We start from the raw sequence: 24,219 nt of genomic DNA, 5'->3' as shown, positions 1-24,219 counted from the left end.
TGCCTGCGGGGTTCGCCCTGCAGGTGCGCGGCGTCTGCTCGCGCCCCGGGCCCCGGGTTCAGGGCGTGACAGATTTAGTGGTATCAGAGCTTAAGGTTAAGGTATCCTAGGGTTTATGTTCAGGTGAGTATCAGTGGAGAATTATGATAGAAAAACTATCAGAGATTTGGTTTATAATCACTTGAGATTGTAACAAGAATGATATTATAATCTAAGGTTTAAGACTACTAGGGACTGTGGCCTTAGTGGCATTAAAGTTTGAGGTTTAAGCTTATTGGAAAATGTGACCAGTTGGAATCTGAGCATATGTTTAAGATCACTAGGGATCGTGACAGAAATATATCATAGCTTAAGGTTATGATCATTTGGGACATGATAATTAAATTCAGTGCTTAAGGTGTGAGATCACTGGGCATTGTGATAAAATGTATGCATCGGATTTGGTTTTCGATGAGTGTGGAAGGAAAGTATAAATTGTCTTTGATCATGATAAGAGAGGGTAGACCTAAGGCATGTATAGGAAGGTTAGCCTTGGCATATTAGTTATATCATGTTTAGATGTTGTGTAAGTGATCTGAAAGTTCAAACATGATATGGGGTGCAGATGTAATAGTACTTTTGGTTTTGTTGGTAATTATTAGAGTAGAGTTTGTGCATGGATCTATTATAGCATTGGAGTGAGCTAAGAACGATTTTTCATAATATTAAAACAGATTGTTCTTCGAGGTTAAATCTGTATATGAAATTATATTTGGTATTGACATGTTTGGATATTTTAAATAGATGTATTTCTATTGGTGGGTTAAATTTTTAGGGCTAGTAAGCAAATTGGTGGAGAATTCTAATTACTTGAATTTGTATATTCAGATTGGGCTACTGAATTTTTCTTATAATTGTTGGGACTATTGGATGTGTTAATTTGAACTCAAGTCTCGGTTTATGATCTAACTAGAAATTTTTGTCATTGTAAAATACAAAATTGAGTAGAAATTTCGATTTTGAGATGCTTATGTGAGTTATTATGTGTAGCATTGATCATAGACATTAAGAATTTTGGTGAAAAAGAATTTGGAGGTTGATAGGGTTATTTCCTACTCATAGTGATATTGGCTCAACAGTTCTAACCCATTGAATTTGAAGTAAATTCTGTTGGAAGGAAAATCAATGTAGATTTTTTGATTAAATTGCTAAGGGAATACAAGAATTACCCCTTTAAATTAAACTTAGATATTTTTGGATTCTAAGAAGGTTGTGGAGATCACGTAGTGACCTTAAACTTGACTAAAGGATTGGGGGTTAGTTATGGTAAGTATACTCTATATAAATTGAGGACAAAAAGATCTAGAGGTTTTGCTCTAGTTCTACTTGGAAATTTGAAATTTGGAGTTTCTTAGTCTTAATGCAAAGTGATACTTTAGTCAGAAATCATTTGTGACTTTAAAGAATTAAATGAATTAAATCAGAGTGTGCAGCGGAAGTCTGGTGGTTTGACTTATTTTGAAACTGGTTAAGATCATTAATATTTGATCTAAAAGGCATTATGATGAAATACTTGAGTTAGTTTCAGGAGAATGTTGTTGATTCTATGGATGATCTAAAGGTAGCTCTGTAATTTTCACCAGTGGATCTTCTATTGTTGACAACTTTTGGGAGAATCTTGGGCATGTTAAATTTAGCATTTACGATTGATGATTCCTTGGTTGGTCTTAGACTTGGAATGTTTTAACATGGATCTCTTATTTGTTGGAATGATGTGGGAGAAAGAAAAGAAAAAAAAATGATTATAGAATATTAAGAGGATTTGATACTAAAGATTTCTCCTATTTCTATTAAGCCAATTATGATCTCTATGTAGAATCAAGAGAAATTAATTTGTTTGGGATATAATTATGGCATTTTAATCCAAGGTTGGGAGTTTGGAATTCTTTTGAAGGAGATCAAAAGAACTTTCTACGTGTGGTAAATAGGAAGGACCAAGTTTTGAGGAGGCGCACGATTCCTTATGTAAAGGTGCAGTGGAGCAATCACAGTAAGAGAGAAGCCACCTGGGAGCTGGAGGAGGAGATGAGAGAGAAGTTCCCTGCCTTGTTCTTGGATTGAGGTATGTTTTAATTTCGAGGACGAAATTTCTTTTTAGTTGGTTAGAGTGTGAAGACCCGAACTGAAGTCGGCAAGGAGTGCCGACTTCAGTTGGGTCATCGTGGTCTGCCCACGAAGACCACGCCGGCCGAACGGCCAGCGGGATCTCCGCCCCACCCCCCTCTTCCCTCTTCCCTCTCCCTCTCTCTCTCTCTCTCTCTCCCTCTTTCTCTCCTCTGAGAGCCACATCCGAGCCCCATCCTTTTCCCCATCCCTCTAAAAAAAAAAAAAAAAAAAACTTGAGTTTTTCCCCTCATCTTCTTCCTTTTTTTTGAAAGGATCGCCGGAGCCACCGTCGCCGCCACCGCCGCCGGGTATCCTTTCGTCGACGACCGGAGGTGAGCAAGACAACATAGACCTATTTTTTTTTTTTGGATTTAAGGGGAGAGAAACGATGGGAATCAATGGGTTTTACTTCCCCTGTTTCGGGGAAGTTCCTTTTGGGAGATTCGGCCGGCCGACGGTGGCCGGCCGGGGTCAATCCGGCCGAAATGGGTTCGGCCGGAGGTGGGCGAACAGGGGGCCGGGCTTCCAGCCCCGGTCTCCCTCTCTTTCCTCCTTTTCTTCTTCTCCTTCTTCTCTTCTTCTTCCCGTCCGGCGCCGCCTGTGAAGGTGGGATGGCCGACGGCGGCTGGCCGAGCGCCGCCGCCGAGGGCCACGGTCGGCCGCCGAGGGCCGACCGGAGCCACCAGCCCCCCCCCCCCCCCCCCCCCCCGTTCTTCCTTTTCTTCTTCTTCTTCTTCCTTCTTTTTCTTCTTTCTTCTTCCTGGGCGTATACCTTGCTTTGATTTCCGTTGCCTGTTTGGGTCTCAAACCAGACACAAACAGACCCTGATCTGATTGAACCATTGGATTTAGCCTGAACTTGAGTTGGGTAGTGTGGATCAGACCGTGAACCGGTTCCACCCATTTCTTGAATTGGGTTGGGTCTGAGTTTGAGTGAATGAGTTTTGTTATGGTCTGATCAGATCTGGTCTGGGTTGGGTTGGGGGTCTGTGTTGGGCTGAGTTGGACCTAATTGGATCTGTGGGCTGGGTTGGTTTGGGCCCGAAATCTGATTTGGACCTGATACCTGGTTTGGTTCAATTGGGCCTAATCTGTTTTGGGCCACAATTGACTTGGGTTTAAAGGGTTCTGATTTTAGGATCTATGTTTGATCTTAGGGGGCCCATTCTTGGATCCATGAACTTAGGAGTTTAAGGGTTTGAAAAATTGTTTAAATTATGTTTCTTAGTTAATTAAATAATTAATATATATGTTTAACCAGGGGTTCGTGATATCTGTGGCAGGGATTTTTAAGCGATCCCAGGTAGGTGACCGTTGCTTTAAAGTAGAATTTTAACATGTACATTGCATATGTTGATTTATTGATTTATTATTAGCAATATGTGTTAGAATTAAAATTAAATATTTAATTTTATAAATTGTTATGCGCTTTACTGTGGGGAGTATGATTATGATTTTGATATAGAAAGTTGATTTATTGATTTTTAAAATCCGCGTGACTATAGTCTAGACCCCGCCAATGGGATGATATGTTGGCCCTGTCGACTTGTACTGAGGAACTAGTTCCGACACCGCGACCACCGGTGATAGAATAGTGGCGGCACAGGGGTGCGTTTTGCTCTTCGGAGCGGCTCGGTGGAGCGTGAGTTTGGCACCAGGGGGTGCGGCACAGTGGTGCGTTGGCTCAGTGGAGCGGCTCTTCGGAGAGTTGTATTGGCACTTCGGTGTAACCATGCCACTGGGTGATGTGGCCGTAGTCATGCGGTTGAGATATTTTGAGTCTCGGATCGGGTTTACAGATTATTGTGTGGATTTTTGGATTTATGAGTTTAGCTGCTTTTATATGCATTATTACATGTTATATGATGACTTTATTGCATGATGTCGCCTACTGAGCTGTTAGCTCACTCCTATTATTTATATTTTTGCAGGTGATGATATATGATTATAGGGATTACGGGATGGAGTGGTCATGATGTAGTTAGCTAGTGGATATGGACTTTTCCTTTGATATTTGCATATGTAGACATTTGAATTGAAAGTTGGAATTTATCTTTGTTTAGTTATTGATGTTGAATCTGATTTATCTGCCTTGCGTGCCTGCGGGGTCCGCCCTGCAGGTGCGCGGCGTCTGCTCGCGCCCCGGGCCCCGGGTTCGGGGCGTGACATGGGTACTCCATGGAGAGTTCATACCTTCATGTAACCAACCCTCCGATCTAGAAGACACCTTCAATTTTGGATGTAGTGACACGGAACAAAATTCTGTAGAAGAAGATGATATAAGGGGCCTACTTAGAGATGCTCTTGGACATAATATCAGAACTGTAGGAGAAGATGAGCGTGCAGTTATTGATCAGTCCATGCATGTTGAGGAATCTATATACATGCTGATGACACAGCTCATTATGATAACTTGGTGAAAGATTGTGATCAAGAACTGTATCCGGGTTGTAAGAATTTTACGAAGATTTCTTTTCTTCTGCATTTATGACATTTGAAATATTTGAATGGGTGGTCCAGCAAGTCTTTTACCATGCTTCTTCAATTATTAAAGGATGCATTTCCAGAAGGTGTTACTCTGCCATCATCTTCATATGAAGCCAAAAAACTGATAAAAGAGTTGGACCTTGGATATGAGAAGATACACAGTTGTCCGAATGACTGCATTTTATATCGTGGTGAAAATAGGAACCAAGAGTCGTGCCGAATATGTGGAACTTCACGATGGAAAAAACATAAAGATGACGAGAATGATTCGTTGACTGAAGTATCTCATTTCTATTAATCATTTCTACCTCCTTCACATATCTACCTCCTTGTTTAATCATTTCTATTAATCATTTCTATTAAACCTGATTCTGGACTGCTTCACATATCTACCTCCTTGTTTTAATGTATTCTCATTTCTATTAATCATTTGGAACAAACGGCAGGTATTTCATACCTTTTCATCAGTTTATATGGTTTGAATAAAATTTTTATAAGCTTTCTAAAGACTTTTGACCTAGCCAGTTTAGGATGATATATCCTTGGTGTCAGAATGGCACATGCAAATTTTAGTCAAGTTATAAAGATATTTTTATTTTGATTGCAGTGATACATACCTGTCTCCTTGTATTAATTAAATGGTGCAATTTCTGCTGTATACATTGTTACGTTCACATTTCTGGAAGGATATAAATTTTCTGCTTGAGTTTGAGAATGAGGGCTCGAGTTTTTTGGGACATTCTTGAGACCCAACCCTTTTGCCTTTCAACTCTGGCATGGGTGTCAGAGGACTGTTGAAAAAAGACTTTCAACAAATATTATAAAGATGACATTGGTATGAGAGTTGACCAAATCAAGGCTACGGTTTCGTTTAATAAGCTGAATGTATCTTGCATCATTTTTTTGAAATGCTTATACCTTCTGCTTGTTATTTTAACCAAGCCAGTTATGACTTCTGCTCCGTAGAGCTAAGAGTGAATTTTTATGTTGAGCAAATTTGTGAATTTAATGAATAGAATCTTGCATGTGAAATAACTGCCATTCCAAGAGAACATCATTAAGTTGTAGGAACTTTTTATGGAAGTTATACTCCAGCCCCTTCCATTGTTAGCCATGTGAACACTTTTTTTTTGTTGAGTTTGTTTTACATTGAAACTACAATATGACAATTGAAACATATGTATTACTCTGCATGTATTACTCTGCCATTCCAAGAACATCATTAAGTTGTAGGAACTTTTTATGGAAGTTATACTCCAGCCCCTTCCATTGTTAGCCATGTGAATGATTTTTTTTTTGTTGAGTTTGTTTTACGTTGAAACTACAATATGACAATTGAAACATATGTATTATACATAAAATTTCATTTGGACTGAAATTGAATGGTTGCCAGGAAAGTGCTTGACTCAGAAGCTTCTGAAAAAGAAGCCAAAGAAGGGCTCAAAGAATGCCAAGCCCATTACCAAAACTGAAGAATGTGAAAGTTTTTTCAATTTCTTTAGTCCACCTCAAGTCCCTGATGATGATGAGGATATCGATGAAGACATTGTAAGTTGACATCATTACCTGCCTTCCTGGAGAAAAATAAGAAACTATAAGGACTAAATCAAATTAAAACAATGGCTTATCTTTTGCCTCTTTGAACAGGCTGAGCAGCTACAGAGTCAGATGGAATGAAGGTATGTGTTTGGGTAAGCCCTTTTTTCTCCCTCAAGCAGCCAACCAAACCTACTGCAGGTTGAAGAAAAAACAGGTTAGAGGGAGGTGTTGATTATGGAAAAAAAACAAAATCAAGTTAACATTTGCAGAGGCAGTTTTTGATTATCTCATCTCTGGCATTTTGGTTGCTAGTTCTTATAATGATTTGCCTATAAGATCAGGATTGAGATAAGCCTTCTGATTACTGTGTAAGCTCATGCATGCTCCTAGATGATGCTGAGTGGGTGGTGTCATTGTCCTGCAGGTCCTCATGCTGTTTCGTACAGTCATAATCATTCTTGTGCAATTTATTAGTTTTGGCATAGGACTTCATGAATGTATACTGGACACTATTGTATAATGTACTAACGAACACTACAACAATAAAGGGTTTTGGCGACTCTATATTGCCGACGCTACAAAAAAGCATCGGCAAATTTTTTTTTTCAACGGTAACTGCCGACGCGTGTAGAAGGTGTGGGTAAAAAAACGTTCCGCCGACGCTTTTAAGGGTTGGCGTAGGCAAAAAATACGACGACGCTTATAAGCGTCGTCGGACCTCACTCCTCCCCTCCGCAAAACCCCGTCGGATGGAGGTGGGCTGCCTTCTTCTCTTTCGAACCCTCTCCTCTCCTCTCATTCGCCCTCCTCTCCGTCGCCATTCCTGGCCAGTCCCGTCCTCGCCTCTCCTTAGAGCCTCCTCTTCCCCTCCGCCTATTCCCTCTCCTCCCTCGGCTTATCCTCAGGTACGCAGCCGTACCCTCCTCTCTTCTCCTCTCTCATCTCTCTTCTTCTATAACTTGGTTTCTTTGGTGCGAAGGGGGCTTACAGAGGCCCGAAACCCCGGCGGGATTTGGTAGGCGACTGGGTCTCCAACAACGATGGGTTCGTCCGGAGCTTGCCCATCTTCGTGGGCGGCCTCTCCTTGCTCGCTGTCCTCCTTAACCGCGCCTTCTCCGGCATCGCCCCCGAGTTCTTGAACGACGACGGCGACGAGACGAGGGTTCTGAGCTCCACCGCCCCATCCTCCACTCCCTTCCTTCATCGCCGTCTTTTTTCTAGAATCGAATCGAAGCTGCACACGGTCTCTCTTGGCCTCTCTTTCCCCATCTGTTCTTGTTGTAAGTACTCCAGCTCTAATTTCCCTTTCCCTAGTCGCCACGGTTGATTTTTCTCTCGATCTGTTTGCAATGGAAAGAAAACCTGATGCTCGTTTCCTTCTAATCTCAGGGTTTCTCTCTCTCCTTCGGAGGGAAATTACATGTGCCGAATTGTGGTTTTCGTTCGTTCGGGAGTGATTTCTCTGGAGATGGTTCCGTCTATCATCCGGAAAGGTATATCTCAGCAGCCCCCTCCTCCTTACTTCCAGCCATTGCAGGAAGGGATGTGCTCTGTGCTCACAGGCCATGAGATGTATCAACCACCACTGGAAGAGGAACAAATGGGAGGTGGTGGGATTCCGGGATTGAAGAACTGGGTCACCAGGAGCTTCGGCGCTGGCAACAACGGGCTGGGTGAGGAAGGGGGTGTGGGATCTGGTGGTCCTCTTGGTGCAATGGGGTGTGGGGACTTGCAGAGATCCATCGATACATTTGGCCAGAGAACATCTCAGTATAGAGGTGTCACAAGGTCAGTATGTAGGAGCTCTTAGTTTCTTCTACAGCTGATGGCTTGTTTTCTTATTGGATCTTGTTCTTTCTTCTATATATGTTTATTGCTCTAGTACAGTCCTACTTCCTTTGTTCATCTCTCTTCATATTTTTAATGCTCTGTTTATATATAAAAACTCTTGCGTAGCTGTTGTTTATTTCCTATATATGTTTGTAAGTTTTTTGTGCTTATGTGTGATGTGGGATGGCTCTAACCATTTTGTTTTCTTTTAGAAAATTTTTCTATGATCATATAAAGACTCTGGTTTTGTGCATCAGGCATAGGTGGACTGGTAGGTATGAAGCCCATCTGTGGGACAATAGTTGCAAGAAGGAAGGCCAAACAAGGAAAGGAAGACAAGGTTTTTTTTTCAAACAAACTATATCCATTACCATCTTATGATTTCAACTATCATATTCAGTCTATGGTACAAACTGGCTATTTAATCATATTTGGTTTGCCATGTTCTTTCCTGGGAATGTCATGAATGAAATCTATGTTTCTTGTGCAGTTTACTTGGGTGAGCCCCCGCTCTCTTTATCTACCTCTTTTATCTATTTTAATCTTCTTCTTCTTCTTTAGGATATTCTTGTTGTCTCCAAGACATGAAAAATTTTACTCAGCTCTCTCTTCTCTGGATTCCAGGGGGGTATGACATGGAAGAGAAAGCTGCAAGAGCCTATGACTTGGCTGCCCTCAAATACTGGGGACCTTCCACACATATCAACTTCCCGGTATGATTGAATCAGTACAGGCTTTTAGTTACTGAAATTTAAACTCCTTTTTGCTGGAAACACGTCTGAAATCGTTTTCATTCAGTTGGAAGATTATCAACAAGAACTCGAGGAAATGAAGAACATGAGTCGACAAGAATATGTTGCTCATTTGAGAAGGTAAATGTTCTTTCCTTATGTTGTAGGCCACTTCCAATGCTTGGTGCTTGTAATATTTTATTTCATGTTCATCTCTGTTGCAGAAAAAGTAGTGGGTTCTCACGAGGAGCTTCTATGTACCGAGGCGTGACGAGGTTAGTCTTGCCGCTATTCATGATTAAACGACATCATTTTCTTATTTGTTCAAGAATTTTTTATACACTTGCTGCTTCTATTCATCTCCAGGCACCACCAGCATGGAAGATGGCAAGCTCGAATTGGGAGGGTTTCAGGAAACAAAGATCTTTATCTTGGAACCTTCAGTAAGTTTTTGAGGTTAGAAGTCCAACCGCTATGCTGCACCCAATCTAAGATGCTGAAATTTCAGAGGTCCTGTCGAAGAATGTGGTTACTGGCAATGACTCTGGTTTTGTGCATCAGGCATAGGTGGATTGGTAGGTATGAAGCCCATCTGTTCGGGAGTGATTTCTCTGAAATTTTTTTTTTAAAAAAATAATATTTTAACGACGCTTTAAAGCGTCGTTAAAATCACGAAATTTTTTTAAAAAAAATAATATTCTAACGACGCTTTAAAGCGTCGTTAAAATCACGAATTTTTTTTAAAAAAATAATATTTTAACGACGCTTTAAAGCGTCGTCAAAATCACGAAATTTTTTTTAAAAAAAATAATATTCTAACGACGCTTTAAAGCGTCGTTAAAATCACATTTAACGACGCTTTAAAGCGTCGCTAATTTCCGACGCTTTTGAAAGCGTCGGAAAATATTTTCCCCACTGTAGCATAGGCGACGCTTTACCGATGCTTAGGAAAGCGTCGGGATGGTTTTTACCGACGCTTAAAAGCGTCGCTAAAGGCCAAAAAAAGCGTCGCTAATGCCCAATTTTCTTGTAGTGGAAAGAAGATAGGATGATAGTACACGTGGTCGTATACATAGGCGTCGAAGCTCTTGTTGATGTGACATCACAACAAAGAAAAATTCAGTATTGCAGAAAATGCATCGCAGTGTCAATTTTTTTGTTGCTTGCTATTTGTATTCTTTAGTAAATTCTATTATTTTTTTCTAGTTTCATTTATGCTGGTGTCTATGCACTTGATACTTATGTGTGGAATACTCCTTGATGGAATGTGGGTGGGAACAAGCGGTGTGAACTAATTCATATCCTGAACTAGTAGCGGTGTTTGAACTTTGAACTGTTGGTTCTCTTAACTATACTAGGCATAGTTGTCACGCCCCGAGCCCGAGGCGCGGCAGACGCCGCACGCCCGCACGGCGGGCCGCGTAGACGTGCAAGGCATCGGATTACATCAAAGCAAATACAGATGTTCAAGACTTTATTTAAGGATTAATAGCAGATGCTTAAAATTGACAAAATACTTAAAATCATTCAAAAGCAGTCTTACAAAATTCCAAAATAACATATGCCAACATAATTCAAATATCCAAACTAAACTAACTAAAATGCCAATAACTGAAGAATCATCGAAATCTCTAACGCACTCCCCAATCCCGTGCGATCAAGCCTCTGGATCTGAAAAATGGAGAATACAGAGTAATGAGCTACACTAGCCCAGTAAGCAACAAAATACCCCAGAGTGGGGTCAGAGCATATCAGATCAAAATACAGGATAATGTTTGAAACAAATCACAAATAATATCATTTTTGTTTTTATAAAACTCTGATATCATAATCTCAACATGATAGGCTACGGCCACGTAACCCAGCGGCATGGGTTGCACAGAGTGCCAGAAACCACTATTATTAGTCACCGGTGGAAACGGTGTCCAGAAACCACTATTCTAATCACCGGTGGCGCGGTGTCGAAACCGGTTCCTCACAGAATACAAGTCGACAGGTCCAACGTATAATCCCCATTGGCGGGGCCAGAGCAGAACAGAACAGATCATAGCCATGCTGAGAATATATATATATAAAAACAGATTTCATAAATTTTTCAGTCATAGTTTACGGATTTCAGAGCAAAATTTTCAAATGAAATGCCAGACCCATTTTACTAAATACAAAACATATTTCAGAATTTAATATATTTATTTGAAAATCACACTTGAAGTATTAAGTCACTTACCTCTTCTCGCTTGATTCCTACTTCAGGTAGACGGATCAGGTTCACCTGTTAAAGTTTAATTAATTCTTTGTTAATGTCAGAATTAAGCAAAAAAAATTCAAAAATAATATTATTGGACACGGCCCAACAGGGCCCATAGTTAGCCCATAATGGGCATGGCCCGATAGGCCCATATTGGGCACAGCCCAATGGGTTCGGGTTTCGGGTTCCGAGTTTCGGATCCGGGTTCGGGTTCCGGGCTTGGGTCTGAACTGGGCCCAAGTTGGGCCCACAAGGATACTGCCCCACTGGGCCCAACCGGACTGGACTGGGCCGAAGTTGGGCCTGCAGGGGACTGGGCCGAAGTTGGGCCTGCAGGGGACTGGGCCCAAGTTCGGCCTGCAGGGGACTGGGCCCAACGGCCCAGTTTGGCCCGTGATGGGCCTCCTCCTTCCCCAAACCCCCCCCACGAATAGGGGGAGAAGGAGAGACGGAGGAGAGAGGGAGGGCCGGCGGGGTGGCCGGCCTGGGTGGCCGGAGGCTGACGCCCGGTTGACGGCCAGCCGACCGCAGTGGTGGCCGGCGGCCGCTGCGGCGACCGGTGTGAAGGAGCAACCGGGAAGATCTCGGTTTGGGGCCGAAACAGGGAAAGAAAGCATCATGTTATTTGGCATGGGAACGAAGGCAAGGAGGAGGGATGCTCACCGGCGGTCGACGGAGGTGGTGGGTCTCAGCCAAGGGAAGCTCGATCCGGTGTCAAGCGGCGGCGGCGGCGGCGGTGCTTTCCGAAGAGGAAGGAGGTCTCGAAACAGGGGAGGCTCGGATGGTGGTGGTGGTTGATCGGGCGGCACGCCGGCCGCTTGGGAGGTAAGAACAGAGGGAGGAGAGGGAGAGGAGAAGGAGAAGAGGAGGGGGTTCGGTGGTGCCCTAGGGAAGAAGTAGATGGGGCTTTATAGCCCCATCGCAACCGTTCTCCGCCGCGAAAATCGCGGCGGTCAAGCGAGATCCACGGCCGTGAATCGGCCGTGGATGGACTAGGAGGGGCGCCGCGGGACTCTCGCGGCGCCCTTGCCTTGTTTGCCCTTCCGGAGGAGCCGGAGAGGATCGCCCACGCGATCCTCTGTTCCGGCTCCTTCCCCAAATGAATCGGGGCTGAAGTCGGCGAGGGCTGCCGACTTCAGCCCCGTGTCTCACATTCTTCCCCCCTAAAAAAAAATTTCGTCCTCGAAATTTAACATACCTTAGCTTGCAAAAAGGTCCGGATATTTTTCCTTCATCTCGTCCTCCAACTCCCACGTGGCCTCTCGTTCTGAGTGATGGCTCCACTGGATCTTAACATAAGGAATCGTGCGCCTCCTCAACACTTGCTCTCTTCTATCAACCACACGTGCAGGCTGCTCAGGATATGTCAAATCTTCTCTAAGCTGCAAGGGAGCCACTTCTACCACATGGCTCATATCTGGAATATACTTTCTTAGCATGGAAACATGAAAAACATTGTGAACTCCAGACAGTGACGGTGGGAGTGCCAATTTGTAAGCCACTGCTCCTACTCTTTCCAGAATCTCAAAGGGGCCGACATAGCGTGGACTAAGTTTTCCGCGTATTCCAAATCGCATCACCCCTTTAGTAGGAGACACTTTCAGAAACACATGATCTCCGACCTGAAATTCCAATTTCCTTCTTCTATTATCTGCATAACTTTTCTGTCTGCTCTGAGCTATCCGAAGGCGTTCCCTGATCAGCTGGATCTTCTCTACTGTTTGTTGCACAATCTCGGGGCCCATAATTTTTCTTTCACCAACATCATCCCAACAGATGGGTGATCTACACTTTCTTCCATATAGAGCCTCATAAGGTGCCATTTGAATACTTGCCTGGTAACTGTTATTATATGCAAACTCAACCAAAGGCAAGTGACGGTCCCAAGAACCTTTCATATCCATTACACAAGCTCTTAGCATATCTTCCAAGGTTTGAATGGTTCTTTCTGATTGGCCATCAGTCTGAGGGTGGAAAGCTGTGCTGAAGCTCAGAGTGGTCCCCAAGGCTTTATGCAAACTACTCCAAAAGTGAGATACAAACCGCGAGTCCCTATCGGAAACAATGGATACGGGTACTCCATGCAACCTCACTATTTGTTCAATGTAGAGCTCTGCAAACTTTTCCAAGGTCATTCCTACTTTGAATGCCAAAAAGTGTGCCGACTTTGTCAATCTGTCCACAATCACCCATATAGCATCATAACCTTTAAGAGTGCGAGGCAACCCGGAGACGAAGTCCATAGTGATGTGTTCCCACTTCCATTCAGGAAGTGGTAGGGGCTGCAACAACCCTGCCGGTCTTTGATGCTCTGCTTTAACTTGCTGACATGTCAAACACCGAGCCACAAATTGTGCAATTTCTCTCTTCATATTATTCCACCAAAATGTACCTTTCAAATCCTTATACATCTTAGTACCCCCAGGATGCACTGTATATCCAGTATTATGAGCTTCCTTCATAATTTCATTCTTTAAATCGGAGTCATTTGGAATACACATTCTGTTCCTGTATCTCAATGATCCATCCTCATGAAGTCTGAATTCTGATTGAGAACCTGATTCAATATCACTTCTAAGCTTTTGCAACTGAGGGTCATCTGCTTGAGCAATCCTGATCTTCTCTATCAAGGTAGGTTGGACACGTAAGTTTGCCAATTGTGCATCGGAGTCATGCCAACATACCTCAATTTCTGCTCTCCTCAGATCTTCCAGAATTTTTCTTCTGAGAGGTGAGTAAGGCAGCAATACTACCAGTGGATTTTCTGCTCAGTGCATCTGCTACCACATTAGCTTTTTCCGGATGGTAATGAATAGACAAATCATAATCCTTCAGTAACTCTAACCATCTTCTCTGTCTCATGTTTAGTTCCTTCTGGGTAAAAAGGTATTTCAAACTTTTGTGATCAGTGTACACCTTACAAGATTCACCATATAAATAATGTCTCCAAATTTTTAATGCAAACACAACAGCAGCAAGTTCCAGATCATGAACGGGGTAGTTCTCCTCATATGACTTTAATTGTCGGGAAGCATATGCAATAACCTTATCATTCTGCATCAGTACACAACCCAATCCTTTCTTTGAGGCATCACTGTAGATGGTATAACCTTCGCCACTAGAAGGAAGGGTAAGGATGGGAGCGGACACCAAACGTTGCTTAAGCTCCTGGAAGCTCTGTTCACATTTATCTGACCACTCAAACTTAACTCCTTTACGAGTTAGTCGAGTCAAAGATGCAGCAATAGAGGAAAAATTCTCAACAAATCGTCTATAATATCCTGCTAGGCCCAAGAAGCTGCGAATCTCAGTAACACTATTGGGTCTGCTCCAGTTGACCACTGCCTCGATCTTCTTTGGATCCACATAGATACCCTCTTTAGATATTACATGCCCTAGGAACATCACACTGTCTAGCCAGAATTCACTTTTCTTCAACTTACCATACAACTGCTCTTGTCTTAGGGTTTCCAGTACTAACCTCAAATGTTGCTCATGCTCGGCCTGGCTCCCAGAATAGATCAAGATATCATCAATAAAGACTACTACAAATTTGTCCAGAAAGGGTCTGAACACCCTGTTCATCAGATCCATAAAAGCTGCAGGGGCATTTGTCAGTCCAAAAGGCATAACCAAAAATTCATAGTGCCCATAGCGAGTACGAAAAGCAGTTTTAGGCACATCTTCAGCCCTTATCTTTAATTGATGGTACCCAGAACGAAGATCAATTTTAGAGAATATCTGAGCACCCTTTAACTGATCAAATAAGTCATCAATTCTTGGTAGAGGATACTTGTTCTTTATTGTTGCTTTATTTATCTCTCGATAATCAATACATAATCTCATACTACCATCTTTCTTCTTTACAAATAAGACTGGAGCTCCCCAAGGTGAAACACTAGGTCTGATGAAACCCTTATCAAGAAGATCCTGCAACTGCTCCTTTAATTCTTTCATTTCAGCTGGAGCCATTCTATAGGGGGTCTTAGAGATTGGTGTGGTACTAGGAATTAAATCAATTGCAAATTCAATTTCTCTATCTGGTGGCAAGCCAGGAAGGTCTTCCGGAAAGACATCAGGGTATTCATTCACTACTCGAATATCTTCCAATCTTTGATCTGATTGTCTGGTGTCAACCACTGTGGCAATATACGCCATACTCCCCTTTCTAAGCAGCCGCTTAATTTGCATAGCGGAGACAACTCGAGGGGAGGTATAAGCACCACTCCCCATGAAGCTGAATTCGGTATCTCCGGGGATCTGAAAGTTTACCCGTTTCTCATGGCAATTAATGGTGGCAAATTGTGATGCTAACCAGTCCATACCGAGGATTATGTCAAAGTCATGCATATCTATAACTATTAAATCAGCAGGCAAGTCTCTACCTACAATCCGAATTGGACAAGTCTTGCAGACCTGATTACCAATCATCCCACTCCCTGCAGGAGTGCTAACATGCAGATCATACTCTAATTGCACACAAGGCAGGTCATGTTTTTGCACAAATGTAGATGACACAAAGGAATGCGTAGCACCAGAATCAAATAGTGTATGAGCATAAGCAGAAGCAACTGGCAATGTACCTGACACCACCGTGTTGGATGCCTGAGCATCCTGCTGAGTCAGTGCATAAATACGACCCTGTGTGCGCAGTCTCCCCCCTTTCTGCTGCTTAGGAGAAGAAGGCTGAGCTGACTGAGCCGGAGCAGGAGAAGCTTGCACTTGCTGGTTTCTTGAAGTTTGAGGCCTCTGAACTGATCGAAGGTCCTGTTGAGGACACTCAGCTACTTTATGACCCTGCTGGCCGCATCTAAAACAGGCACCAGATAATCGTCTACAGTGTTCAGTCTTATGCATACCACCACATGCATCACACTTCTGCTTCTCTTGCTGAATAGTCTTTCCATCAGATCCTTGCTTCCCTGATTGCCAAGATTGGTTATGTGATTTTGCAGTTTTGCTAGAATTCTGTCCACTGCGAGCATCATAATCTCTGCTTCTCTTCTTTTGTTTCTTATCTTTGGCATCATAGGTTTCTTTCCAGACAATTTCCAGATTCTTAGCCCTGTCTACCAGATCATCATAGTTTGTGGAGTTTATTGCGGCCAAACTCCGACGTGAGGCTTCAATCCTTCTTCAAATCTCCTCATCCGAGACTCTGCATCCATGACGAGGGTGGGAGCAAACCGAGATAGCCTGTCAAACTCTGCCTCATACTCATCCACAGTCATAGTTCCTTGATTCAGATTGAGAAATTCCCTCTCTAGCTCCCTCAGGCGACTGGAGGGAAAATACTTGGAGTAGAATGCTGTGCGGAATCTCTGCCAGGTAAGCGCCTCATGCTCGGGTGCCAATGTGCGCTCCACAGACATCCACCAATGATGAGCTCGGTCCTGAAGCATATAGGTGGCAAATCTGACCTTCTCTTCATCGGTGCACTCCATTGCCCTGAAGGCTTTCTCCATTTCATTTATCCAGGTTTCGGCCTCTTGAGGACTAGTGGTGCCTTTAAAAGCCGAAGGTGCCATTCTCTTGAATTCTGCTATACTCCTTCTTTGCTCAGGAGGAGCAACATCCTGCTGGACTGGTTGCTGAGGTTGTTGCCTCTGTTGGCGTACTAACCCGACGACCTCCTCGATCAGTTCGAGCACCCGAGTTTGATTTCCGGCGGCAGCTTCTGGAGTTGATTGACCCTGGGTCCCTGAGTTATGCGGTGCCTCGCCCGCTTGGTTAGTAGGGGCTCTTCCCCGAGGGCCCCTGACCATCCGATTCAGGCTACGGACACGACGAGGCGGCATTCTGATTCAGTAAAAATATATAGATATTATAAAATCATCCAAACAGAATAATACGAAATAGTTAATAAAATAAATAAACATTATCCCCTTATTCTGGTTCCTACCCATCTCTCAACCTTTCTGACGGATCCTACGAATCCTAAAACTTAGGCTCAATATAATTGTTTCAGTTACAATCCCTAGTGATCTTAAACCTGAGCTCTGATACCCCCAAATCTGTCACGCCCCGAGCCCGAGGCGCGGCAGACGCCGCACGCCCGCACGGCGGGCCGCGTAGACGTGCAAGGCATCGGATTACATCAAAGCAAATACAGATGTTCAAGACTTTATTTAAGGATTAATAGCAGATGCTTAAAATTGACAAAATACTTAAAATCATTCAAAAGCAGTCTTACAAAATTCCAAAATAACATATGCCAACATAATTCAAATATCCAAACTAAACTAACTAAAATGCCAATAACTGAAGAATCATCGAAATCTCTAACGCACTCCCCAATCCCGTGCGATCAAGCCTCTGGATCTGAAAAATGGAGAATACAGAGTAATGAGCTACACTAGCCCAGTAAGCAACAAAATACCCCAGAGTGGGGTCAGAGCATATCAGATCAAAATACAGGATAATGTTTGAAACAAATCACAAATAATATCATTTTTGTTTTTATAAAACTCTGATATCATAATCTCAACATGATAGGCTACGGCCACGTAACCCAGCGGCATGGGTTGCACAGAGTGCCAGAAACCACTATTATTAGTCACCGGTGGAAACGGTGTCCAGAAACCACTATTCTAATCACCGGTGGCGCGGTGTCGAAACCGGTTCCTCACAGAATACAAGTCGACAGGTCCAACGTATAATCCCCATTGGCGGGGCCAGAGCAGAACAGAACAGATCATAGCCATGCTGAGAATATATATATATAAAAACAGATTTCATAAATTTTTCAGTCATAGTTTACGGATTTCAGAGCAAAATTTTCAAATGAAATGCCAGACCCACTTTACTAAATACAAAACATATTTCAGAATTTAATATATTTATTTGAAAATCACACTTGAAGTATTAAGTCACTTACCTCTTCTCGCTTGATTCCTACTTCAGGTAGACGGATCAGGTTCACCTGTTAAAGTTTAATTAATTCTTTGTTAATGTCAGAATTAAGCAAAAAAAATTCAAAAATAATATTATTGGACACGGCCCAACAGGGCCCATAGTTAGCCCATAATGGGCATGGCCCGATAGGCCCATATTGGGCACGGCCCAATGGGTTCGGGTTTCGGGTTCCGGGTTTCGGATCCGGGTTCGGGTTCCGGGCTTGGGTCTGAACTGGGCCCAAGTTGGGCCCACAAGGATACTGCCCCACTGGGCCCAACCGGACTGGACTGGGCCGAAGTTGGGCCTGCAGGGGACTGGGCCGAAGTTGGGCCTGCAGGGGACTGGGCCCAAGTTCGGCCTGCAGGGGACTGGGCCCAACGGCCCAGTTTGGCCCGTGATGGGCCTCCTCCTTCCCCAAACCCCCCCCCACGAATAGGGGGAGAAGGAGAGACGGAGGAGAGAGGGAGGTCCGGCGGGGTGGCCGGCCTGGGTGGCCGGAGGCTGACGCCCGGTCGACGGCCAGCCGACCGCAGTGGTGGCCGGCGGCCGCTGCGGCGACCGGTGTGAAGGAGCAACTGGGAAGATCTCGGTTTGGGGCCGAAACAGGGAAAGAAAGCATCATGTTATTTGGCATGGGAACGAAGGCAAGGAGGAGGGATGAGGAGGGATGCTCACCGGCGGTCGACGGAGGTGGTGGGTCTCAGCCAAGGGAAGCTCGATCCGGTGTCAAGCGGCGGCAGCGGCGGCGGTGCTTTCCAAAGAGGAAGGAGGTCTCGAAACAGGGGAGGCTCGGATGGTGGTGGTGGTTGATCGGGCGGCACGCCGGCCGCTTGGGAGGTAAGAACAGAGGGAGGAGAGGGAGAGGAGAAGGAGAAGAGGAGGGGGTTCGGTGGTGCCCTAGGGAAGAAGTAGATGGGGCTTTATAGCCCCATCGCAACCGTTCTCCGCCGCGAAAATCACGGCGGTCAAGCGAGATCCACGGCCGTGAATCGGCCGTGGATGGACTAGGAGGGGCGCCGCGGGACTCTCGCGGCGCCCTTGCCTTGTTTGCCCTTCCGGAGGAGCCGGAGAGGATCGCCCACGCGATCCTCTGTTCCGGCTCCTTCCCCAAATGAATCGGGGCTGAAGTCGGCGAGGGCTGCCGACTTCAGCCCCGTGTCTCACATAGTAGTCATAAGTTGATGGGTTAATTTTTTTTAAGGATGGCTAGGAATTGTTTATCAAACATTTATTGCCATTACCTGTATGTGGAAGAGGGTGATCTCTCGGTATTCTAATTTTTCTTTCTAAATATGATCATAACTTACGAAGGTGGGCTAAATCCATAATTGTATCATGAATTTTCCATGTAGTAGAAACAAGCCTTGCTGATTTTCTTTCCTGTGCCCAAATTGCTCAGTGCTATGCTGAAAAACAGGCTCTTGGTGAAGTGAGCCAGGAGCTCTTGGATACTCAAGTGAACCCTGCTGTATGGGAGATCAGCGGGCACATGGTGCTGAAGCAAAAGAAAGATTATGAAGGCATCAGAGGACTATGCTTGGAGGCTGCTGGCTGAGGTCCTTGATGATGTTATAGGATTGTCTTTTTTTTCTTTTTTGAGTTGTTTTCCTGTAGAGATAGATCCTGTTGTTCTGGTAATTGCTGTTTATATTTCTGACTTAAGAGTTTTGAGCTGGCTGGGTAATTTGTTGGGCTGGCTTTTCTTGAGCTAAACATTTTATTTCTTGCTATGTGCAGGGGAGACAAGGCAAAGGTGGATGGTGCAGGGGGAGAGGCAAAGAAGAGGAGGCTCAGTGATCAGCAAGTCAAATTCTTGGAGATGAGCTTCGTGAAGGAGAAAAAATTGGAGTCAGGGAGGAAGATGCACCTCGCCGGCTAGCTCGGCCTAGACCCGAAGCAGGTTGCGGTTTGGTTCCAGAACCGAAGGGCGAGGTACAAGAACAAGCATCTGGAGGAGGAGTATCTCAAGCTTAAGTCGGCCCACGACACCGTCGTCGTCGAGAAATGCCACCTTGAGAATGAGGTCTGCTTCTCTCTTCCAAGTTACTATAGATGTGGTTTAGTATTCAAGAAGTGCATCATATAAAGATGCTCCATAGTTATTGAGGCTCATCGGAGAAGATAACCAAGTATTTTGTTTGGCATGCAGCTTATGAAACTAAAGGAGAAACTTGCAGAGGCCGAAGTGTCCATGAGGAAGCACTACAGAAAAAGTGAATTTTAACGACGCTTTTTTGCCGACGCTTTTTTAAAGCGTCGGCAATTTTTAGCCTAGCGTCAACATTTGCCGACGCTTTTAACAAGCGTCGGCAACAGACGACGCTTATAAGGGTCGGGGTAGTTGCGGGCCTAAGACGACGCTAAAAAGCGTCGTCGGAAGCCCACGACCTCTCCAAACTCCAAAGGCGTCAGAAGCCAACGAGCTTGTGTCAGAAGCCACCGCGCTCTCTCTCTCATCCCTCCTCCCTCAACCCAGAGATCGAAGAGAACGGAATGCAAGCATCTATTTAACCCTCCAATCCGTCGCCTCAAACCCTCCTCCTCCTTCCGAAATTCTCGACTACTGCGACCACTTCCCCCCTCCCCCTACCCCTGAAAACCCACCTCCTTACCCCCCGCCCGACCAAGCCGACGGCCAGACTCTCGCCGCTGCGGGCGAGAGGACGCCGGTCTCCGAGAACGGCCTGGTTGCCGTGACCCACAGTGGCACCGACAAGGATGTGTCCGGCGGGGAGGAGGAGATCAATAGCCGCCGCCGCCGCCGCCGCCGCAGTCGCTGGGACCCTCCGGTGTCCGGCGACAGCGCTGGCGATGGGTCTTCTGGTGGCCGAAAGCGAAAGACCCGATGGGCCGATGAGGAGCCCAAGTCGGTCGTCCAGCTCCCTGACTTCATGAAGGAGTTCGTCGCCGACCTCGACCCCGAAGTCCAGGCGCTCAACTTAAGGCTTCTTGAAATCAACCGGCTTCTTCAATCCGGCATGCCCCTCGACGACCGGCCAGAGGGCGCCCGCTCCCCCTCTCCGGAGCCAATCTACGACACCATCGGTATCAGGATCAATACTCGGGGGTATCGAGCAAGGGAGCGGCTGACGAAGGAGCAGCAGGAATTCATCTCCCAGCTCATCCGCCGGAACCTAGTGTTCAAGCCCTCGGCCGACTACCGCCCTCCCAAGCTCCAGAAGAAGCTCTATTCTGGATCCCGACTCCGCCCCCCTCTCCCCCGAACCGCGGATCCTCAAGTCCCGCCTCGTCGCCGGCGAGACCCTCTACGGCCTCTTCCTCCTGCGCTCCTCCCCGACCCTCGCCGAGATCGCCGGCCTCGCCGGCTACGACTACATGGTCGTCAACATGGAGCATGGCTCTGGCAGCATCGTCGAGGCCCTCCCTTGCCTCCACGCCCTCGCCGCCGCCCGCACCCCGGCCATCCTCCGCCTTCTGGAGCTCTTTGCCGCCTGCGCCAAGAAGGCCCTCGATCTCGGCCCCCAGGGACTCATGTTCCCCGTGATCGAGTCCCCCGGCGCCGCCGAGCTCGCCGTCTCCCGCCGCGCGGCGTCCGCGGGAAACAGCAGAATATGAAGATGAGAGGATATCAAGGAAAAATGTCAACTTCCAACTCGTAAGAACTTATCAATTCTCTTACTGGATGTGTCATAACACTCCGGCTTTGAATGATAGTAGTCCAATGGAGTTGTTTTAGGTTTTGCAAGACTTATATTTTGTTCGTTTATATGTTTATTTATCCTCCAACTGATCATTTTTCAATTTGAAACAGGAAAATACCAGTGATGAAGTTTCGGGGATGACTGCTAAACTCTCCTCTGTCCAGCTTGAAAAGGTTTCAACTAGTCCTGCTTTGAAACTTCCCCAGTTATTTAGTTTAGCTCCAAATTCATTAGGGAAAGGCATGCACACACCAAAGCGACATGCGTCAGCTACCCAATCAAACCAACAAAGTCTGCCAGTAGGGAAACCAACCACACCACCCTTTACAAAAGCTCAAACTGATAGTGCAACACAAGGTTGGCACCTCTGGTTGTCTGCCTACTTGAGTATTTTCCCATAAATATCTGCTGAATTTTAAGCTTCTTTGCTTGTTTTCGTACTTCTCTAGTTTTCTGGTGATAAGGGCATGACCAATCTTCTGTATATTATTGTTTTTCTACTCAGTTAATTCCTTTCTTTTCCTGTTTTCACAGATAGTGATGGTTATCATGCTCAGAAACTTAGGTGTTCTGTTCGTGAAGCTGCATTGCCAAGGCTATCAAACAATACAGAATGGTCCCAAGAGAAGAGCAGTGATGATGGTCCTGAGCACTTCTTCATGCCTCTCTCAACAGGTCTTTCCCGAAAAGAGGTAGATGCCGTTCCAAATCGAAGAAAACAGCAACTGGTTTTCTCTCCACCAGAAATCCATGTCTCCAGGAATACAAAAGATCTCCCTTCTAACACCAGGAGCCAGTTAAATTCAGTGCAAGTTAAGTCATATAAATTGAATGGACTTGACGATTATAAAAAACAGGCAGAGCTACTTCAGCCAGCCCTTGGTAATGCATGGAGCACATTTACCGACATTGATGATATTCTGGATCAAGTGTTCTCACCTCCATTGCTACTGGAATCATGCTTCCAGGATACATACGAGGACTTGCTCGGTAGATATAACAATGCCCTTACTGTTTTCTGCAATGATTTAAGTATCATTTTTTTAATTAGTTGTGTGGCACCTAGACTCATGCAGGAGTGTTCCTGCTGTGTCTCTGTTTTGCCCTTATGATGTAGGGTGATGTGAAATTCGCAGAAGTTCTTGAGAAAATGGGAGCCAAGGTTACATGGACTGAGAACAGTGTCACTGTTACTGGTCCACCACGAGATCCTTCCAAGAGAAAAAACTTGCGTGCCGTTGATGTAAACATGAATAAAATGCCCGATGTTGCCATGACCCTTGCTGTTGTTGCGCTATTTGCGGATGGTCCAACAGCCATTAGAGATGGTAAGTTTTAGCTTGCACTCTTGCAAGCTTATAACTTGTTCATATAAATTGGTATCTGAAATTAGTTGGCAGTGATTTGGAAAGCAGTCATCTTATAGCTTCCCTTTCTTAATTTTATGTATCCATAGAATGTCTTATCTTTTATTATAATTATTATTTTTATTATGATTAGGCAGCACATATTGACCTTTATAATTTACATTCGTATTTTTATTTTTTTAAAAAAAATAGCAATCCCCGACGCTTTAAAGCGTCGGCGAAAACGAAAAATGGATTGGGCTGTTTTTGGCGAAAACGAAAAAGTGGATTGGGCTTTATCGACGCTTTAAAGCGTCGGGAAAGCCGTTTTTGCCGACGCTTTCATTAGCGTCGGCAAATCCCTGTTTTTGCCGACGCTTCCTCTTAGCGTCGGCAAAAACCGGACCCACGCCCACCTGCCCGACGTCTGACCCACGCTTTGGGTCGCGTGGGCTGGGAATTCGCCGACGCTTATAAGCGTCGGTAGAGACCAAAAAAAGCGCCGGGAGTTATTCCTTCTTTTGTAGTGAAGCTCTCCCAAGCAGTGAATGGAGCTTCTGGCTACAACGGCGGCGTCGGCGAGGGTGAGGGCAGCCCTACCTCGTCCTTCTCAACAGTTACTTACCATCCTCTAGTTGGAGAATTTGGGGTGGATGGAGAAGCTGACCTCATGTACATACCAGAGTATAATTTTAGTAACTACATGATGGAGTGGGGTAATCTCTTTGGAATGTAAGAAACCATTATCAGTACTGTCATAATTTCTTTGCCATGGCCTCATGACTTGATATAATGAAAAGAACCAAATATGACATTGTTTAATAATATATGTGACGCCATGAAAGCTAACATCCAGCCTAGATGTTCTTGTCAAGTTTTTATGGCCGGTTTTGTCCCTCTTGGAGAATTTTTGTTGTGCCTTCGTTCCTCACTTAGTATACTCTGTTTCAATCAGAGGAGATGATGATGCCGTCGACCCTTGAGACCTCGTAGACTGTTTATTTAGGAGTTTGATATGTATGTTTTTAATATTTTTAAAGTATAATGTAATCAAATATGATAATATGATTAGTAATTAATAAAAAAATTTTGTTTGTGATGTGATAATAGGTTGTGTGTTTGCTTTGCTGGAAAAATTTGTTTTATAAATTTGTATACAGGTTTAACATTTGTTTCTACGAATTTGTTAAAAAAAAAAAAAATGCTATTGCCGACGCTTAAAAGCGTCGGCAATAACTCTCCCGGCACAAGTATACCGAAGCACAAAAGCATCGGTAATACAAGAACTACCGACGCTTAAAAGCGTCGGTAATAGACCGACGCATAAAAGCGTC

The 24,219-nt window shown here is 44.7% G+C and overlaps 1 pseudogene across 1 annotated transcript; it reads left to right on the top strand.

Moving 5' to 3' along the window:
• Positions 1-6,918: 6,918 nt before the first annotated feature.
• LOC113461644 (uncharacterized) lies at positions 6,919-23,032 on the top strand (annotated as a pseudogene). The gene is made up of 12 exons (XR_016396163.1): positions 6,919-7,076; positions 7,151-7,451; positions 7,561-7,959; positions 8,259-8,341; positions 8,626-8,714; positions 8,800-8,873; positions 8,957-9,007; positions 9,099-9,311; positions 19,615-19,900; positions 21,650-21,896; positions 22,074-22,529; positions 22,606-23,032. The product of XR_016396163.1 is annotated as an uncharacterized LOC113461644 (transcript).
• The last annotated feature ends 1,187 nt before the right edge of the window (positions 23,033-24,219 follow it).

The sequence above is a fragment of the Phoenix dactylifera genome, chromosome 8 (genome assembly GCF_051530095.1).
Source record: "Phoenix dactylifera cultivar Ajwa chromosome 8, Ajwa_hap1_PhDact_Kaust_v1.1, whole genome shotgun sequence".
Taxonomy (NCBI): Eukaryota; Viridiplantae; Streptophyta; class Magnoliopsida; order Arecales; family Arecaceae; genus Phoenix; species Phoenix dactylifera.
Note: the sequence above shows the minus strand (reverse complement) of the source record. Positions and strands in the feature narration are given on the sequence as shown.